A 20,832-nucleotide genomic window follows, 5' to 3' on the forward strand; every position below is an offset into this window, starting at 1 on the left:
CTTAATGAGATGCAAGGTAGGCGTTCCCGTGCAAAAAATGACTCTATGGCCTTAACGCCATATTTAGGGGCATATTTATACTCTGCGGCATATTTATACTCTGTTTGCACCGAATTAGTGTCATTTTTTATTACTCTAATTCGGTGCAAAACTAACTCCATATTTATACTTTGGTGCTAGACCCATCTAGCACCAAGGCCCTGATTTAAACTTTTTTTTCACCGCATTAACGTCATTTTATGACGCAAAAGTGGCGCAAACTTACAAAATATTGGCTCTGATTTATACTTTTTGCTGCAAAACTGCACTAACTCAGTTTTGCACCAAAAAGTTTAGCACCGGATTGCACCATTTCTGTGCACCAGCCGGGCACCATATTTATGGAATGGTGCAAGCCAGTGCAAAGGGTAGGCTACAGTTTTAAAAAATTACTTTAGTCGGGTGGGGCTGGCAGTATAGAAGAAGAGGGTTTAGCACCAAAAAATGGCTTTAGGCAGGTTAGAGTAAAAAAAAATGACTCTAACCAGATTAGCATCATTTTATGGTGCTAAACCTACCATGCCACATGACTCCTGCCTTAGAAAAGGCAGGAGTCATGCCCACCACCCCAGTGGCCAGCACAGAGGACAGGGGTCCCCTGGGCATGGCCATTGCACCCTGTGCCATGTATGGGGGCCCATTTCAGGGCCCCCTATGGCACTTTCAAAAATAAAATGCACTTACCTGTACTTACCTGGGATGGGGTCCCCCATCCTCGCAGTCCCTCTAGTGTGGGTGGGGGTGCCCCTAGGGCCTAGGGAGGGCACCTCTGGGCTTATTCCATGGTGTTCCACCATGGAAATAGGGCCACAGGTCCCCTAACGCCTGCCCTGACCCAGGTCTTAAAAAATGGGGCAAAGCAAGCTTTGCCCCATTTTTTGACCCCTCCTCCCTCCCTTGCACCATTTTTACATGGTAGTATAAATATGGTGTTAAGGCCATAGAGTCATTTTTTTGCACGGGAACGCCTACCCTGCATCTCATTAAGGCAAGGTAGGTTTCCACTTCCAAAAAATGACTTTAACTCCATAAATTTGGTGCTAGGCGGGTCTAGCACCAAAGTATAAATATGGAGTTAGTTTTGCACTGAATTAGAATTTTAAAAAAATGACGCTAATTCAGTGCAAACAGAGTATAAATATGCCCCTTAGTGTCAAAAAATGATGCTAATCTGGTCAGAATCATTTATTTTGACTCAAAACTGCCTAACGTCCTTTTTTTTTAAGCTAGCCTACCCTTTGCACCGGCTTGCACCATTCCATAAATATGGTGCCCAGCTGGTGCTAAAAAATGGTGCAAGCCGGTGCAAAACTTTTTGGGGCAAAACTGCCTTAGTGCAGTTTTGCACCAAAAAGTATAAATAAGGCCCTCAATATCAATACTCCGTCACCGGTGCAGTCGTGAGTAGCTAAATGAAAGATGGTGAATTCCATCCACAACACACTTATATGCAGACCTTAGGGGACTACACTGCACAATTAGCAAAGCTCAGGGCTCAAGGGCCTGTTGATGGTACTAGAACACTTTATCCAGGATAGTTAACATTAATAGCCTGTGATTCGTACTACTGTGTCAGGTCCTTCAATGAATACCTGCATTCCTGGCACCAGAATAGGTTCAGAGATTCAAAAGGTACTGTGGGGGAAAGTAGCGGATCTGAAAAAATGTATACCCGATGTCCATGTAGTTCATGCATTCAGACAGCAACATGTTGGAATACACATTACTGGTAGCGTCTTGGCTGATGAAGTGGCCAAGTCAGTAGTAACCACAGCTTCAGTTTCTGCATAACTCATTAACAGATGAGATTGAATGATGAAACACTAGCTGCTGTGAAAGCTTCAGCTGAACACAAGTCCATGCCAAAGGCATATCCTGCTAAATATTCCTACTGCATATCTAGCTCAAGACTGCCCTCATAACAACACCAGGGGTGGGTGATCATGTGATCCTCAACCTAGATCAAAGACCTGAGTTAATTAAGGCAGCACATGTGAGAATTGCTTCTGCCCATTCTGGTGTGGCTGCTACTATTTGAAGTTACAAGCATTTTACCGGTAGCCAGGTCTATACCAACAGACCTAGCAGTATGTCCTTTGCTGTGATATCTCTAAGCAAATAAAAGGGTCCACTGTCAAATGCCCACCAGAGACACCCCTCTTAATTTCCAATAAACCACCAACTACAATGTATGTACCTGGACCATTGTGGTCCCCTGACACCTGATGGTGCATAAAAATACATCCTAATTGCTGAGATTTCCATAGGTATGGCCTCAACACTCAGCTGACGTTGGAGCTGTTAATAAAGATTTCAAAATCTTTATTGCCACATATGCAGATGTGTCTTTCCACTCTGACCATGGCCCTGCTTTCACTTCAAGGGCATTCAGGGGCACCATGGCTTTATTAGGGTCCAACTGTATTATTTGTCTCTATATCATCCTGAGGGAAAAAGTGTTGTGGAGTTAAGAAACTGGGATTTAAAGCAATCCTTAACAACTAGAGTGTGAGTGTGAGGCACAGGTCGTAGTTGACTTAATCACCTGTATGGAGTCCAAAGAGCACTTAATAAACTGCCCAGACGTTTTGTGGGAGGGCATACCCCATATGAATGCCTGTTCGGAGCACAAATGTATGTTCCAGATTTTGATAGTCCTGGCGCGGAGACGGCAGATACACCTTTTGACATAAGTGAGCATGTCACTGTCATGCAGGACTTACAACAGTTCCGTGATGAGAATGCATCTGTCAGTGCCACCTCTTTGGGAATTGGCGATGCACCAGTAGATACTGTCTGAATTCCAAAAGTTAGGGATCTAATGAGTGAAAAGATTTTCACGAAAAAGGAGTTTGGTCCTTCTTATCGTGCACCGGTACCAGTCGTGGAAATACACGGTAACAGAACGGTTATTCTACCACAGCTGCCTGTTTCTAAACAAAATTGCATTGTCTCAATCGACAATGTCAAGCTACACCATATGGCCGATTCTGCACAGCAGACATAGAGGACTCCTGGATAGTACCCGAGTCCCTCCTACTACAGACCAGGATGTTCCTCTACAGGTTTTATGCAGCACCGCTGACTCCTCTCCGAGCTTGGGGAAGGTGGAAAATGATCTTTTATTAATACAATAAACTTCTTCTTTGACAAGCATTGTCAACAATATTGAGTGATTCTACTCAAATGCAATACAAACAGATGGAATAGTATACTATGAACCACCAAGAGAGACTTCTGCCAGTTCTCCTCTACTAAACACGGTTCCAGTTTTCACACAAACTGCTTCTGGGTACTTTGCCGACTTCAAAGACACTTTTACTGACTCATCTGCCTCCTCTATACCAAGACTGTCAAGAGCATGTAAGCTGATAAAATGGTTGGAAAATAACTATTTCATTTTTCCATTAAACTAATAATATATTTAATTGACTGTAATTTCCTTCCTTCTTTGGATTGGGGTTGTCATTGTCTTTTTCGTACTAATACGTGGACATTACCTTCTTGAATACTGTACAGTTGTACTGGAGGATGAGGTCCTAAAACCATATTTTTCCTCCCATAAAGTCCTCAGAGACTTGTCCCTAGTGAACATTTCAGCTATAAAAATCACTGATGATATTTTTTGGGATAAAGTACCCTTTGATATATGTGGTCTGAAGGAGGGTATTCACATTCCATATTTATGTAAACATTCCTTGAATGATGTAATAACATCTGGAGTTGTTTCTGGTGTTTAGGATGCCAAAAGAGTTGATTCTATGCTATCTGAATTAGAATATTCTACTGCATTTGAAAGTGAAGATGTTTATCAATCAAAAGAAAATTATGAAGATAGGTTCTGTTATAATTATTATGACCATCATTACATTCAAAGAGCAAGCACCCAAAAACCTATTTTCAATTTCACACAATGGGAACATTGTCCAACTCTGCCAATGGGGAGTTCGGAAAACTATTTTGAAAGTTTGCATATTTTTCTGGGCACAATGTTAAAAATGCTGAGTCATATTATTTTAAATCTCCAGTGATGGAAATGCAACTCCTTTGTTTCCTGGTTGGCTATAGAAGGGTGTGAATGTTGTCTGAAGTCGATTGATTTAAAAAGTTTATGGAGTACAAAAAATTGGCAAAAAGGGGAAAAGAAGATTTATTTAGGGCATGCACTCGGTGCAACATCACTTTCCATAAATCTGCCCCTTAGAACCTAGTGGGATTACTCGAAAAGCTAGGCCTTCAGCTTCTTGCCAAATTCATGAAGTGAGGAGTAGGCTCTTATGTGTCATTCTATGCTTTATGGATGATGTAGGAGAAGGCTCAACCACCAGATCTGGTTTCCATGTGTGTGGAATTTGTACCAGTAGGATTCCAGAAACGTGGAGGTTTCTGGAAGGTTTCTGAAAGCAGATACAATAGTTAAGGTAGGCTGGGGAAGTGTTATGTAGTGCCTTGGAAGTGCGAGTGAGGAGTTTGAATTTTGATGATTGGTGAATGTGGAGCCAGTGGAGCTCCTTGAGATGTAATGTGAAGTGAGTGCAGGGTGGAAGGTGGAAAGTTATTTTGGCCCCCGAATTTTGAATAGTCTGCACCCTTCTTTTGAGGTTTTTGTTGATCCTGGCCTAGAGGGTTTTCCCCTATTCCAGTTTACTTGTGACCAGTGTATTGTTATAGTTTTCCAGGTGAAAATGTTCCTTAAGATCTTCAAGGATGGAAGCATGAGGCAGTGACAGCATTGACTTGGGTGGTCATGTGGAATTTGCTGTTGATGATGATCCTGGGGTTCTTGACATGGGTAGTGAGGATGGGTGTCTCTTTAGTTCTGTTAGCTACGAGGTGGAGTCCCACAGTGATGTGTTCTTTCCAAAGATAATTATTTAAGTTTTCTCAGTGTTCAGCTTTAGACAGTTGGCTTTCATTTCAATCATGCAGGCGTTCAATTTGCTCTGGGTACTGGGCATTGTGTCCATGAGGGAAAGAATGAGTTGTGTGCCATCAGCATAGGAGAGCACGTTGATATTGTGAGAATGGATGGTGCTGGGTAGAGGAATCGTGTATGAATTGAAGAGGGTCGGGTCCAGGGAGGACCTTGGAGGAACTCTGCAGATGAGGTTACAGTTGTCCAAGGTGTACGGGGTCAGGCTGACTGACTAGGTCCTTCCAGTCAGGAATAAGCAGATCAATAGTATTGCGTGTCCTTGGATTCTGATGTCATGTAGATGAGGATGGGGTGAGAGACTGATAAATGCTGTGGAGAAGTCCAAGGGTACAGCGACTCCTCTACCCAAATCCTGTGGAAGTCATCTGTGGCAATGAGGGAGGTTTCTGTGCTTGGTTGGGTCTGAAGCCAGACTGAGTGGTGTTGAGTAGTTGGTGGTCATTGAGGTATTTGGTGAGGTGTCTGTTGATGATTTTCTCTAAGACCTTGGTGCGAATGGCAGTAGAAAAATGGGTGTGTAGTTGATGAGCAATGGAGGGTCTGCAAAAGGTTTCTTCAACAATGGGAGGGCAGTTGCATTTTTCCATGCTTCTGGGAAGGTTGCATAAGAGGTGGAGGAATGTGCATAGATAGGAGCCAAGAAACAGTAGGAACTGACAACAAGTCACTCAGTGAGATCCCCACTAAATCTGTTTAGTCAATAAAGTATTATCACCACAAGATCAGCTGCTAGGGAACAGAATCAAATGCATCAGGCAATTAATGCCTTTTCTGCTGGAATGTGGTTGATACTTGTAGTCAAACTCTGAAGTACCGCTGTAGTGATAAAAACTGTTTAGGACAGTCCTTCCAACACTAATTCTCTTGGACTGCAATGGAAGGCATGGTGGCCCTGAGCATGAAAAGATGCCAGCGTTCCCTCATTATGGAGAAAACTCCGAGAGTGTTGAGGACATGGATATTTTGCTTTTCAGAAATAACCTCGCCACTTTGAGAAAAGAGGGCTTAAACATGTCAAGTGGTCTACCTTTATCTACTGGACATAGCAGCATTCAGCATTGTTTCGGAGATCTGTGGTCATGACAGTGTGAGCTCCTTTGTAAATAATACCTACAAAGTGATAAGGATATTTAAATATAAATGTCCTGTCATTCCTTCAAAATTTTCCTCTGGATTGTGTTACCTGTTTTCATGTTTGCTTACTCAAATTGTCTGGCTAAGTTTAGGAGGGCCTATTGCTAAACAAGGGAGTAATGTCATCACTCCAGATCACGTCAGGATCTTAACTTCTCTTGCACACTTTGCTTTGTCTACTACTGATATTGAACATTACATTTTTTGATAGGCACAATTTCACTCAGCAGGCGCCGGTTGCGTTGGACTGCCTGGTACTTCTCTTGTGTCATGATCTACTTTGTATTGCTTGTCCTATATATTCTTGATGTCCTGTTTTGTTTTATCTTCTTTCCATCGGTAGTCATCGCTTACATTTTACTCCCTTAAAAACCTGTTCCTTAACTGTTTCTTGTTGTGAAAACTTCATTTGTTTGCATGTTGTACGATACAAATGATCACAAATTAAAAATGCAGATTTTCAATGACTGCCGTGAGGGAGGGAATTGCCAAGAGGGAATGTGGAAATAAGGAGGGAAGAAAAGGCGTGGGGTATAAGGTTTTGAAATGGCTCACATATAGGGTGGAAAGAAAGAAGGCAACATAGTAAAGAAACAAATGATGTGAAAGGTCAAGAGATGCCACTAAAAAGCACAAAATATGGAGTGAAGTAAGAAAGGAACATGACTTGAGAAATGCAAAAGAGGAATAAAAGAAGGCTGGAGGGTGGAGGGAGGAAGACAGAGAGGAAAAGGGATGGTGGGAAGAAAGAAAGAAAGAAAGAAAGAAAGAAAGAAAGAAAGAAAGAAAGAAAGAAAGAAAGAAGGAAAGAGATACATTGAAAAGGAATGGTATGTGATTTTTGGTATGATGAAGAAAAGGGAGTGATCTGCTGGAAAGTACATATGAATATTGATATTTGGATTAGTAACCCACCTGTGTTCAAACGCAAATGTTACATTTATTATATGTGTATTGTGAACCATTCGTGAACTTTCTGTGCATGCCAAGTGTCTGCTCAATCACACAATTGCGGTAGCGCATTATTCCCTTTATGGAATGGGTAAATCCAATTTAGAGCGAATTTTACGGTTTAGAACTGAACCTGAAACCTTTCCAATTACAGAAAAAGTGTCGTAATGCTTACTTAAATGGTTTTCTTTTCCCTGACTACAACGAATAGAGGACATTCCAAAAGCATAGGCAATGTTCTTTCTTTTTTATTCGAGCGGCGAACAGTCAATATCTAAAGTGGGAACTGCGAGGACAAAATGGCCACGAGTGATCTCATCCGAAATGTAATTGCAAGCCAACAAGCACTGTGGGAAATGTGATGTTTATTTTGTCACTTCTTAAACAGAACAAAACAAGCAGACTTATATTTGCTACCTCTCATTTACCACTTAAATCCACAGTCCCTGCACAGCTACTACAGCTGTAATTTGATTTCCTTTGCTAGTGTGAAAGCCACTTAGATTTTTACCAAACCACTTTTTACAAACAGAATCATCTACAGACAGTCCCCCAATGATATAAAAAAGTGGTGACCCATAAGTAACCCAGAGGCAGGCCTATGTATTAAAGACAAAAAATGCCTGCCTAAAATAACTTTCTTTGTGTTTATATGGGTCGAACTCTATAAACAATAAGCTAACATCCATTCCCAGATTCATGGCATCTCATAAAGCTACACTGTGCACACCTGTGCTAAATGTATGCTAAATGTTAGCAAATTTGCATTAATTACCCACTTGTAACTGACGTGCATGTGTAGGATCTGGTGTTTCAAGGCGCGAGTCAGAGGAGCCGGGGAGATGGCTATGGAACTGCATCGCAAATCAATCAAAACTTTAAGTGTACGGATACAATATTGAACATTGCCTTCACTATTCTAGAATTATGCATTAATGGAGGAGCAATTTATGTGGCAGGATTAACAATACTTAGCAGCAAAATTCAGGAAATTCTAGGCAAAACTGGGCACATTCTCAGCCAATATTTTTGCACTATGTTGTGATCAATATTGTCTGGGTAGTGGTTTCATGTAATTATTACCAGTTCAACATCTTAATGTAGCAATCTCTGAGCTGAAAATACATTCGTTAACCTAAGCAAACTGTTTTCTTCGGGCAGCAAGGTATATGGCACTGTCATTTAAATAAAATAACCTATTATCTGGTTGAGCTACAAATAATTTCTCTATTGAAACCTACACGATAAGTAGAAAATGGTGGAATATGTTGCAAGCTTGGTAAATCCATAAGTATGCACAAAAAAGCAGAATCGCATATTTCATATTTTAAACGGTGTTTCGCTTCTCTGGCCACCACAGGTGGACTCGCTTGTTCCAATCCATGCACATTTTACTTGACATGTTCAGGAAGAGGTGGCGTACCCTACACATGCAGGTCCGAATCCCAGTGTCCCACTAGAGGTGAAAACTCTTATTTTGTGCAAGATTCCTTATTTCAAACTAGATTCAAATTATGCATCCTTTGGCTTTTTGCTGCACCAATTTTTGTCAAGGTATTTCTGGAGCTCAAATGTGCTTTTGTTGCCACTAAGAATGGAGATTTAGCATGTGCTCTTAGCACCTGCACTACTATCAAAGTACCTCACATTCCATCCTTTGCAGTGGGTAAATCCTGAACTCTTTGCAAATGTTATTTAGGCCCTTATTTATACTTTTGGGTGCAAAACTGCACTAAAGCACTTTTGAACCAAAACGTTTAGCATCAGCTTGCACCATTTCTGTGCACCAGCTGGGCACCATATTTATGGAATGGTGCAAGCCGGTGCAAAGGGTAGTCTAGAGTAAAAACAAAAAATGACTTTAGTCAGGTGGGGCTGAATGTATAGAAGAAGGGGGTTTAGCACCAAAAAAGTGACTTTAGGCAGGTTAGAGTAAAAAAAAAAATACTCTAACCAGATTAGCGTCATTTTATGGTACTAAACCTACCATGCCACATGACTCCTGCCTTAGAAAAGGCAAGGAGTCAGGCCCATCGCCCCAATGGCCAGCACAGGGGACAAGGGTCCCCTGGGCATGGCCATTGCACTCTGTGCCATGTATGGGAGCCCATTACAGGGCCCCCCTGGCATGTTAAAATATAAAATGCAATACTTACCTGTACTTATCTGTGCTTACCTGGGATGGGGTCTCCTATCCTCCGCAGTTCCTCTGGTGTGGGTTGGGGTTCCCCTGGGGCCTAGGGAGGACACCTGCAGGCTTATTCCATGGTGTTCCACCATGGAAATAGGCCCATAGGTCCCCTAACGCCTGCCCTGACCCAGGAGTTAAAAAACAGAGCAAAGCAAGCTTTGCACCATTTTTTGACCCCTCCTCCCTCCTGCGCACCATTTTTGCACGGGAGTCTAAATATGGCGTTAAGGTCATAGAATAATTTTTTGCATGGGAACGCCTACCTTGCATCTCATTATGGCAAGGTAGGTTTCCACTTCCAAAAAATGACTTTAACTCCATAAATTTGGTGCTAGACGGGTCTAGCACCAAAGTATAAATATGGAGTTGGTTTTGCACCGAATTAGAGTAAAAAACATTACGCTAATTCCGTGCAGAGTATAAATATGCCCCTTAGTGCTTTGCAAATGTTATTTAGTGGGTATGTGATCGGCGCATGTACTTTCCAAACCACAGTTCAGACAATTTAGCATATAATGTCGCAGAAACATGCTGGTCTAGGAAGAACAACCAACTGCAAACTGTCACAGGGTCTGAATCATAAAGGCAAATTTACACATTTATGTATGCTTAATACTTTTCAGTATTCACAGACTACCTGCAGAGTTTTACAACTCCACATTCTCTATATTTATTTGTGAAGAGTTCTGTGCACTGCGAAACTCTGCAAACAGGGTGGAGGGCTCTGCCTCCCCAAGTAAAGACAGTGTGGGGTCATAAAACTCAGACCTTAGGGTCACATTTTTCAAAGTGTTGGGTTGCCCTTGCATCAAGGTAACTCAAGGACAGCTCAACACAAAAGTCAGATTTACCAAACCACACAAGGCCACCTTGCGTGGCCCCACAGTGGTTGGTAAATATGGAGTATTGCATGACAGCGAATGTTGCTGCCTTGCGTTATTATGGCCCAGAGAGGCATTCCATGGATGGAGCATGAGTGTTCCCACACATCCACCCTTGGATTTTGGTGAATTCCCAGATTCACTATGGTTAGTAGACCTCGGAATGCGTCAAAATGATATGCCTTGCCCTTCCATTTTGCAGCACACATAGAAAGAGGAAAAAACAATCCTGCCTGCAGTCCTGTCTGGTGTGGGTTGGGGTGCCCCTGGGGCCTAAGGAGGACACCTGTGGGCTTATTCCATGGTGTTTCACCATGGAAATAGGCCCACAGGTTCCCTAACGCCTGCCCTGACCCAGGAGTTAAAAAACGGAGCAAAGCAAGCTTTGCACAATTTTTTGACCCCTCCTCTCTCCCGTGCACCATTTTTGCACGAGAGTCTTAATATGGCTTTAAGGCCATAGATTTATTTTTTGCACCGGAACGCCTACCTTTCATCTCATTATGGCAAGGTAGGTTTCCACTTCAAAAAAATGACTTTATCTCCATAAATGTGGTGCTAGACTGGTCTAGCACCAAAGTATAAATATGGAGTTAGTTTTGCACCGAATTAGAGTTTAAAAAAATGACGCTAATTCGGTGCAAACAGAGTATAAATATGCCCCTTAGTGCTTTGCAAATGTTATTTAGTTGGTATGTGATTGGCACATGTACTTTCCAAACCTCAGTTCAGGCAATTTAGCAAATAATGTCACAGAAACATGCTGGTCTAGGAAGAACAGCCAACTGCAAACTGTCACAGGGTCTGAATCATTAAGGCAAATTTACACATTTATGTATGCTTAATACTTTTCAGTATTCACAGACTACCCGCAGAGTTTTACAACTCCACATTCTCTATATTTATTTGTGAAGAGTTCTGTGCACCGGGAAACTCTGCAAACAGGGTGGAGGAATCTGCCTCCCTAAGTAAAGACAGTGTGGGGTCATAAAACTCGGACCTTAGGGTCACATTTTCCAAAGTGTTGGGTTGCCCTTGCATCACGGTAACTCAAGGGCAGCTCAACACAAAAGTCAGATTTACCAAGCCATACAAGGCCACCTTGCGTGGCCCCACAGTGGTTGGTAAATTTGGAGTAATGCATGACAGCACAAGTTGCTGCCTTGCGTTATCATGGCCCAGAGAGGCATTCCATGGATGGAGCATGGGTGTTCCCACACATTCACCCTTGGATTTTAGTGAATTCCCAGATTCACTATGGTTAGTAGACCTCGGAATGCGTCAAAATGATACGCCTTGCCTTTCCATTTTGCAGCACACATAGAAAGAGGACAAAACAATCCTGCCTGCAACGCAAGCACCCTTGTCAGTAAATGTTGACCAGCGCAAGGAGAGGACAGGAATGTGCCATATAATGTTTACTATGATGCATTCCAGGTCTCTGACATTCATGTAGTGCAGCGCAGAACACTAACAGAGTTACCAACAGAGGAACATGTTTCCACAGTGACACCCTTTTATATCACATTTTGAGAAAAGTGTCCCCTCCATTAGGGCAGAGGAGGTTTGCCCCCATGCTGCCAGTGCAGCAAGAGTGAATAATAAAATAATAATAAAATTAATTACCATTTTATTTTTCACCGCCCCCAACCAGAGCAGTGTTTGGAGACGAGGCATTGCACCTGACTGGCAGAAGAGGAGTGGTGCTTTCTCCACCAGTTTACGCTGCACATGTCAGTTTGGCCGGCTGTCTTGTGACGGCCTTCATGACATGGGTAGTGTACAACTCTCCAACTAGCTGTCTTAGACAGCTGGGAGGAGAGCAGGCACAGGCCCCCAATGCCTACCTGAGCATCGAGGCAGCCCACTCCAGCCATTCCTGGCACTGCTCTCATGCTGCTCATCTGCAGCATGAAAGAAGCATTAGGATTTAACAAGAGGAGCTGGCTAGGCTCCGTGTGGTGCTGTTGCGCTGACTGCACAAAGACGAAGAGCATGGATAAGTACATTTTCTTTTTATCTTTTGACCAACTGACAGGCAATGTGAGAAACTTGCATTGCCTTCAGCCTTATTTCCAGAGCTCTCACTCACGGCCGTTAAGGAGCCATGATTAGGAGCTTTGGAATGTGAGTCTAAAGCCATTGTGATTTATTACAGTGCCTGCCACTGGACTGGCACTCAACTCGATGACCCTCCATTGCATTTAGAAGTACTGTGATGATGGGTAATACTTCTCACTATAGGGGCGTCATTCGTATTGAGCTGAGGGGCTGCACTAGATACTCTTGAAGCCAGAAGACCAATGGGGTCTTCCTTACAATAAGTGAATACGAGAGAGTTAATTTACCTGCAAATTATGTTCTCCTCTATCCTATCTGTCAAAATAGTTTAGAGAAGTTTGCTTTAGATAACCACTAAGAGACACTTAACTCCCTAAGAAAAAGTAGAGAAGTGACCATATATCTAGGACAAAATCTAACCAGAGGATCTGAAAAAAGTTTAAGGTCGGCTGCCATCGCATTCCTCTGGCTGTGCTTACAGCACGTTGGCCGTTCTCTCAAAATCTTTGATCTCAGCCCAGGTTACGTTTTTTATGTGTGTTTTAGAATTTCAAGGCTGCAGTAAAGAAATAATGTGGTATTTACTCTTGCATCTAGTTTTCTTTGTTTTCGGGGGATTGAGGCAGTAACATTTATTTATTTTATGTTTTATATTTAATTGCACTCCAAAGCAATAGGGCACGAAGGTTTATTTAAATGCAAAAAGGTAAACAATTCTTAACAATTCTCATGAAAAAGACTAAATCAAAACACTTCATTAAGTGTTTTTGGATCCACAAAATATAAGTATATCAAATGTGTATTATACGCACAAACTTTGCAAATATACAATGTATTAGTTCGTTAAGTAAAGATATTTTTTGTTAAAAAAACTCACCTGATTGGCAGAGGCAGATAGAAAGGTCACAGCCAAAGAGTCCCAAAAATGACGGCTGATCACGATCATAAAAAAGAACCAGAATACTCCAGGGGTGATCAGGTATGGCTCTCCAATCGAAACATATCTCTAAAAGGAAAGAAAAAGCTCCGTCCCTGCTTCATAGATCTCTTTACTGTATGCACCGGAGTGAATCCCGTGGCTGTGAAACTTACCTTACCTCCATCCATCCAGTGTTCCACATCTCGCTGTCTGAACAATACTATCCAGACACCAGAAGCAGCACACCACCAGCCCCCTTAGAAATGGATGGCCAAAAAGAATACGAAGGTCGGGCAACCCTAGACTGTAAACAAGTGCATGGGAAACTGTACTATTTGGTGGAATGCAAGGGATACAGAGCAGAAGAAAAGTCCTGGGAACCTTTACTGCCTGTAAAGCTCTAAAACACTGACTATAACAGTTGTTTTGGGGGCTGTCTTAAGAGCGGGGGTTACTGTCATGCCTCATGATATTTCGCAGCCTCGTCATCCCGCAACCTCTTGTTCCAAAGGTGCAGGTAGGGCCTACTTTAGGGGTGACTTATACAGCACCCTCAGGATGATGAGGCATGGATTTGGATATTTTGAGACACCAAAATGTAAATTTTGCAGCACACTACTGAATTTTCTGCAGCAATTTTGCGGCGTTTTGTTTTTTAGTGACTACAACTTATTTAAATGTATGTGCTGTTATTTAGGTTGAAAGAAATTATTTCTAATCTAAATATCTGCCAAGTGCTCACTAAGGACATCTTGAGTCAGCGCTGGAATTTCAGGAAAAACGACTCCGTGTGTTGAAATTGCACAGTGTTTTCAGTCACATAAGGTCTGAAGGGGCTGTGAGAAGAAGGCTTTGCAAGGTCCTTCTGATTTCACGCCTGAAGCTAAAGGCAACAGTATTCCATGCTACTGGCTTCATGGAGTACGTCCTACAATTTCTTTGGCATCCTGACGTTTCTCTAGGCTCCTGATTCAGATCTTATAGGGAAGCAGAGGTGGCCGAAAAGAAAGGAATGGCCTGTCAGCTAGTAGAATGCAGTTGCTTGGTAAAGTTACGATCTTTGGATGGACAAGTGGTGCTGCAGTCAAATTGTATTTAGCTTCCAGTATAAATTCCTTTCTACTATTTTTTTTGTGACCAAAGTGCAGACCAATATTTTTTGCACTGAATGTATTTTTTACTAAATCGTGTCTAATGCCTAATGGCTTACAGACCGAGACCTACTATTTAGGAAATTGTTATAGAGAACACAGTGGTCGATGTAATCCCAAAGCAAAAACATAATTGATGAAATATCTTTAGTTGAGCAGTATCATAATCTTAAACTCCTGGGCATGGCGGAGGGCTTTATCCCATAGTCCTGTGTCACAATAGAAAAGCAATGAGCATTTTAAGATGTCCAGTCTGTCATGACAGTTAGGATTTAAGAACCCAGCAAGTTATTTTCCAGCGTCTGAACTTTGCCTTTCCGTCGAGGTTCTTGTGAAGCAACCTGTGATTTGTGCTACTTCAGCTTCGAGTGGGGATGATTTAAATGGTCCATGGCACTGTGGCAGTGTGAAGGAAGTTAGGATAACCAGCATCTGAGGTGGCCACAAGCTCGGTTGCTCTTCTATGCTGTTAGACAGTCTATTGTGGCCCTAATTTCCCTAACAGAGTGAGGTGCACCAGTCACATCCTCACTAAGGGCTTGATTTAGATTCTGGCAGTAACAGTACCACTGTCAAGTTTTCAACTGAAAACCTGTCTTCCGCTGTGATGGCCCACCCGCCTTATTTAGATTTTGGAGGTCCCATAGCAGAAAAACTGCTTTCGAACCGTTGCCTCTGTCAAGAAACGCTGCCCACGTCCATGGCAGAGAGGCAAAAGTGGATGCCGGCAGTACACTAGCCTCTTTTTCGCCATGCATATTTGGAAGTGCCTTACCGCAAAAGAAAATGTGGTGGTCTGACCTCCGCTTATGAGTTGGCAGATTGGGGAGAAAGTGAATAAAAACTCACCTTTATTCCTGATTCCACTTCTGTTCTCACCTGGACACAACTGGACAACACCTGCCGTCGGTGGGGTCACTGCTAGTGCGCCTGGTCCTTTGTAAGTAAACTTACAAGGGGAGGCGTATAGGCCGATGAACCTTTTGGATCGCATGTAGTGTCCTAGTCATGTAGTGACAATGTTATCAATATTCAATATAACCCATCAATAACCACTCAGAGAATCATTAATTATTAGATAATTATATCAACATTCCATGAATAACCACAACTCAATATACGATTTAACAAGTTTTATTTCCCTATTAGTTACAATTCTAATGGCATCAGTTAATCCAAACTTTATTCAATTAGCTCAGAATTAGTTTATTAATAACCACCAATATCATAATCTAATCAGAACTTGAGAAAACATACGCTCTAATGCTTCAGCATAAGCCAACAAAGATGAGTATATTGGCATTAATAGCAGAGTTCAGCAACCAGTTTGTCAATCATTCGTCACTGTCAACGTCACCCAAAGGAACCCTACCTAACCCAGATTAACAACAGCGTGTGGGACTTCATGCAAAAACAATTTAGGAACTTGAGTTTGGAAACCATCTAGCAAGAAGAGAACTATAAAAAAACAGCGCAGTTGGTACCTAGAAGAAAAGGTACAAAAGTTAATCAGTCACATTGTCATAGCTACCTATCCTCGGAATGGATCAGCAACAAAGTCAGTCTTCATCTTCAGGTCATCAATTGATCAGCAAAGCTTCAGGCTCCCAAGTGCATAAGCCAAATGACAGAATCTCGAATTGCATCTCCTGACGTCATCAGCATTCACCCCTCGCATCTGAAGTTTTAGCCCCTTGTCATTACTTTTTATTAGAGTTTTCCAGTCCATCCCCCTAATTCCTAATTGGTCAGTCACTCACCAGTTATTACTCTCACCAATTAATTTTTATTTAACAAATCTATGCATTCTAATATTACGCCGTTCACAGTTCATTGATTGGTTCACTGTACGATGTTCGCATCATCCGGCTCATCAGGTATCAAAATTGTTGCATCTTTTTCTCCAGTCAGTGTCTCTATTGTCTGAGTCCAGGGAAAGTACATCTCGTATGCTCTACACGGCACATGTTGCAAGTTTAATTCCCTCATCTCCTGTCCATAAGTACATTCTAGCAAAGCAAATTTTATTAAGCAGCATACGGTTCACTGTCAGTTCAATGCACCAGCAACTTCTACATTGGGCGTCTATTAATTTAACTCCTGAATGAGGCCTGAAAAAGACTAGGCCACAACGTCGGCCAAGTTAACTCTACAATATAATGCAAAAACATAGATAATACATCTAATTGTGACACATTATTACATTATTATTACATATTTTCATTATTTCACGCATTTTTAATCATTTTAGTACAATTTCGTATAAGTGGCTGCCATTTTCTGTGTGCACATTTTCAAATGTGCACATTCATTTCTCTACGATTAATTTCTCTATGAACTTTTTGTTAAACAAAACATATAAACATTCAATAATAATTTCTAATTAGCATATCTGCTTCAACACCACCGTACCACAGTGACAACAACCCCCCCCTCCATTGCAGGATTTAAAGGTAGGGATGCCGCTGTTAACGCGTCCGTCTATGTTAATTTATACACATCAGGACTCGTTTTAGGCCGATGAATCTTTGGGCCCAGTGGTGAGACACCGTAGGACGAGATAACTGATCAAAATATCAATCAATATGTCAATAACATTGTCAACATTTAACACCAAAATATATCTTATTTTAGACATTAATAAACATTCGGCGCAACCATGACCTTTCAGTCAAGAATAACCACACCTTAATGAAGTTTTATGAGTTTTATTCCCTATTGATTACAATCTAATAGCAAATGCATCAATCTCAAAGCCAGGAAGCATATAAGCACGGTCACAAGGTGACAACCATAATAAGCTTTCAATAATGCAAAGATCAGTAGCATAGACAATCAGATGGATATAAGCAAATCGTAATACATCAAACTTTCTAAAGATACTAGTTCAGCATAGCATCACGTCAGTCACGTCAGTTTGTCAGTCAGAATGAATACCTCGTCTAACCTCTAATTAGCATTAGCATGTTGGGCTTCATGCAAAACAATTTTGAACACCAATTTGGAAAACATCTAACTAAGGTCTCTAATCAAAAACATACAGCAGTTGGTACCTAGAAAGAAAAGGCATATAAATGAATTTCCAGTAGCAACATTATAATTACCCTCCTCAAGATAGGTCAGCATACAGGATCAGTCTTCGTCTTCAGGACATCAGTTAGATCGCCGTCAGTCTATCTAAGTTAAAGGCAAAAGACACTCTCCTCACATGGAGAAAAGTGTAAGGGGCAGTCCATGGGCAAGGATGGTTTTGTCTAAGTCTCAAGTCACAAAATAGAATGACAGAGTTTCGGGATGCAATCAATATCATTCCCTACCTAATGACATTTGTCTCCTGTGTCATGGGTTTTTATCCCTTTTTCGTGATTCATTCCCCCAAAATTCAATTGGTCAGTCAATACACCCCACCATTGGTAACCTATCAAATTATACATTAAGTAATGCATTTTGTCATTTTTGATAAATCCTTATTTTCTAATTGGTCTTCATAATTGATGTATTTTCGTAGGTGGCTCATCCGGGATTACTTCATCGTCTTTGCACGTATCAGGTCAAAAGTTCTCTTCTTCTCGCTTCATCGTCCTTGGAAGTGTCCATTAATGTTTCAAAGTATATAACTGTTATGCTAGAGGCTACTAACATGCGGATGGGAGAATCGGGTGATGTTGCAAACTAATGAAGAAAAGAACAATCGCTGGGTCATGGTCTTTTGCAAGTCAGTACACTGAAGAGACAGAAAAATACGCTTTAATATGAGAGCTACACAGCTTTGCTTGACTCACGCTAACTTAAGATATACGAGTTCTAATGAATGCAGTCTTATGCGTTTTAATGTGCACAGCTTTGGCAATCTATGAACGATTACTTCTTACAGTTGACATTAGTTTACACACATGAAAATCCTTTACGTTAATGAATATGTTTCAATGAATATTTTATTTAATGCAGCATTGTTAATCATAAGCATTTCACGTCTATAATATGTAATATCAAAATACGCTCTCTCAGTCCCTCCTCTGATGACGCTCGTCATCACAAAATCTTTTGATCTTAATTTTTCACTTTGCGCATAATACGCATTTCAACATCCTGCCCTTTATGTGAGCTTTCCGATATTTCATTGAACATTTTCTCTCTTTCACTTTCTTCGTTTCTTTTGGTTCTTTTAGTCCAATTTCTTTTCACTTTATCATTAATTTTGCATATTCCCCATAATCCCAATAAACAAATCAGAACAATTAATAACCCATCATAATTTTTGCAAGTACCCCATTCCAAATGTTGGTAAACCAGCTTCCCACTCGGGCAATTCCTTTCCCAAATTTCTCCCAAACACCAGGTTCTTTTAGATCCTTCAAATCTGTACTATCTCTAGTAAGGTTAGTAAGCATGCTTCTAATTTTCTTACTGTTATCAGGTATAAATGAGCAGCAATGACGTTCATTAAGCATTTTGCACACACCTCCACTCTTTGCTAAAAGAATGTCTAAAGCAAGCCGGTTTTGAAGAGTCATAGCTCTTTCTCCAGCAAGTTCAGTATCCATCAAAAGTATAGCTCCTGTAAAGTTTGTCAGCATGTTATCCACAATAGTAGACAACTTTTGAATTTTCATAGAATTTAGGATAACCCCTACTGAAGGGATTATAGCTCCAAATATGTCACCAATGACAGCCGCCACTGATTCTCGTTTTTGTCTGGTATGTTGTAATTCAGACGTTTTAGGTATTTGTTTTAAATCATCAATCTGGTAAATCTTTGGGAATACTATTCCCAAATAACATGTCCCATACCATCCCTTAGGGAGACAGTAATATGCATTTAACCCACAGATGTAATAGATTCCAGGAATCGCTGGGTCTTGTCCATTTAACATAAAGGTCCATTTGCTCTGAAACAGAAACACATGCCTACATTCACTCGTTCCCACAAACAAATTATCTTGATCAGATTTCGGTCTATATATGCAGAGTCTACCTACGTGTAATGCATCTACAGCTAAATTGCCTTGTGTTTTAATTGCAGTATAATCGTAATCATTTGCATAAGTGCGTTTTTCTAAACCTTTTTCTAATCTTTCTTTTAATGCTTTGCGTCTATCATCTGTGTGAGCTAAAAAGCTTTTCTCTACAGGAGACAGTAAGCAGGTTAAATTATTGCGATGTGCATAAGCAGTTCCAAATGTTAGTGTTGGCTCAAAGAATCCTCTAACTATTTTAATATCATGCTCTTTAGCTAACTTATTTAAGAATTCAATAACAGGCACAAAAGAAAACACAACATCTAAATTTGAATAAAAGTATTGCACATGCTCTTGATCATAAAATCGTGTTAATAGCAAGCTACCGCTTATTCCATACGTAAGAGGGAGGCTGTGATAAGTAACTCCCTCCTGCACAGATGAAGGAATTTTAGTACATACATAACAGTCTTTTGCATCCATAGTTTCCACATACTCATTTAGTAAGCAATAGAAAACATTAGTAGAAAGTTCCCCTTTTGCATTAGTTCCCTCATGCAGATGTCTTGCGTCTTGCTAACATTTTTCCCATGGTGATAGTTTATTAGTTGTAGTAGTAGTCTCAGGTTTTGAAGTTGCATTAATAGTTTCACTTTCTCTCCATGGCATTCCTACAATCACTCCCACAATCATTATTGCGCATACAACACCTATCATAAGTCCTAACCAACCACACACTTTACTTCCTTTGCTACTATAAGCCATGTTTGTATAGAATCAGAATAGCAGATCAACAATCAACTCTGAGAAGCAAAACTCTTTCTGCGTATTTTACAGCGTCTTCACTCACTCCAGGACACTTTTCGTCAATTCAGGTTAGCAGCTTGTCGTAATCAGGTTTCTATAAGTCAAATCCAGGTCACTTTCCGGTAGTTTTTTTTTTCTTAAGACTCTTTATTATTATAATATATTTTTTTTTTCTTCAGCTTTCACAATTTCAATCTTTATCTCAGTTTTCCTGTTGTATATTTTTCAGGTACCGTAGTATTGGCCTGGTATTTCTCGATCAAAACAGAATGCTAAGAATTCTTGTTGCCATTCAGAGGTTGTAGCATATGCCCATTAAGGACCTGTATATCTTCTGTTTGCTATTCTCTTTCTTTTTAATTTTCGTTCTCCTTGTCGTTCTCCTTCACTCAGATCGTCTGCTTGTGAGGTATCGCTTTCCTCTATTATTGTCTCGTTTGCTATTTCTCTTATTCTAAGGTGTGATTTGTCAGGCCAATTGTCACCTCTGTGCGTCTTGCTTCGGCGTTTCCCTTCAGTACCTTGGACAGCACCCTCCTTTTGTGATATGGTGTTTTCTCCTGATAGGCTTGCAACTTGTTCAGGAGACTCTGATTCGTTTCGACTTGAATTTACCACTTCTCCGTCTCTATCGTCTTCCTGTTCGACACTGTATTCAGGCTCGGAATTGTATTCGTCTGCTTCTGGGAGAACCTCTCCTTGCCTTTGTTCTCCTGCTGCCTCCACTGAGATTGGCACTCCGTCACCTCTCTCGAACTCACTGATAGTTTGAGGGACACAGCTGTTCTCAGCGGGCTCTCCTGT

Source organism: Pleurodeles waltl, chromosome 2_1 (assembly GCF_031143425.1).
Source record: "Pleurodeles waltl isolate 20211129_DDA chromosome 2_1, aPleWal1.hap1.20221129, whole genome shotgun sequence".
In the NCBI taxonomy this organism is placed as follows: domain Eukaryota; kingdom Metazoa; phylum Chordata; class Amphibia; order Caudata; family Salamandridae; genus Pleurodeles; species Pleurodeles waltl.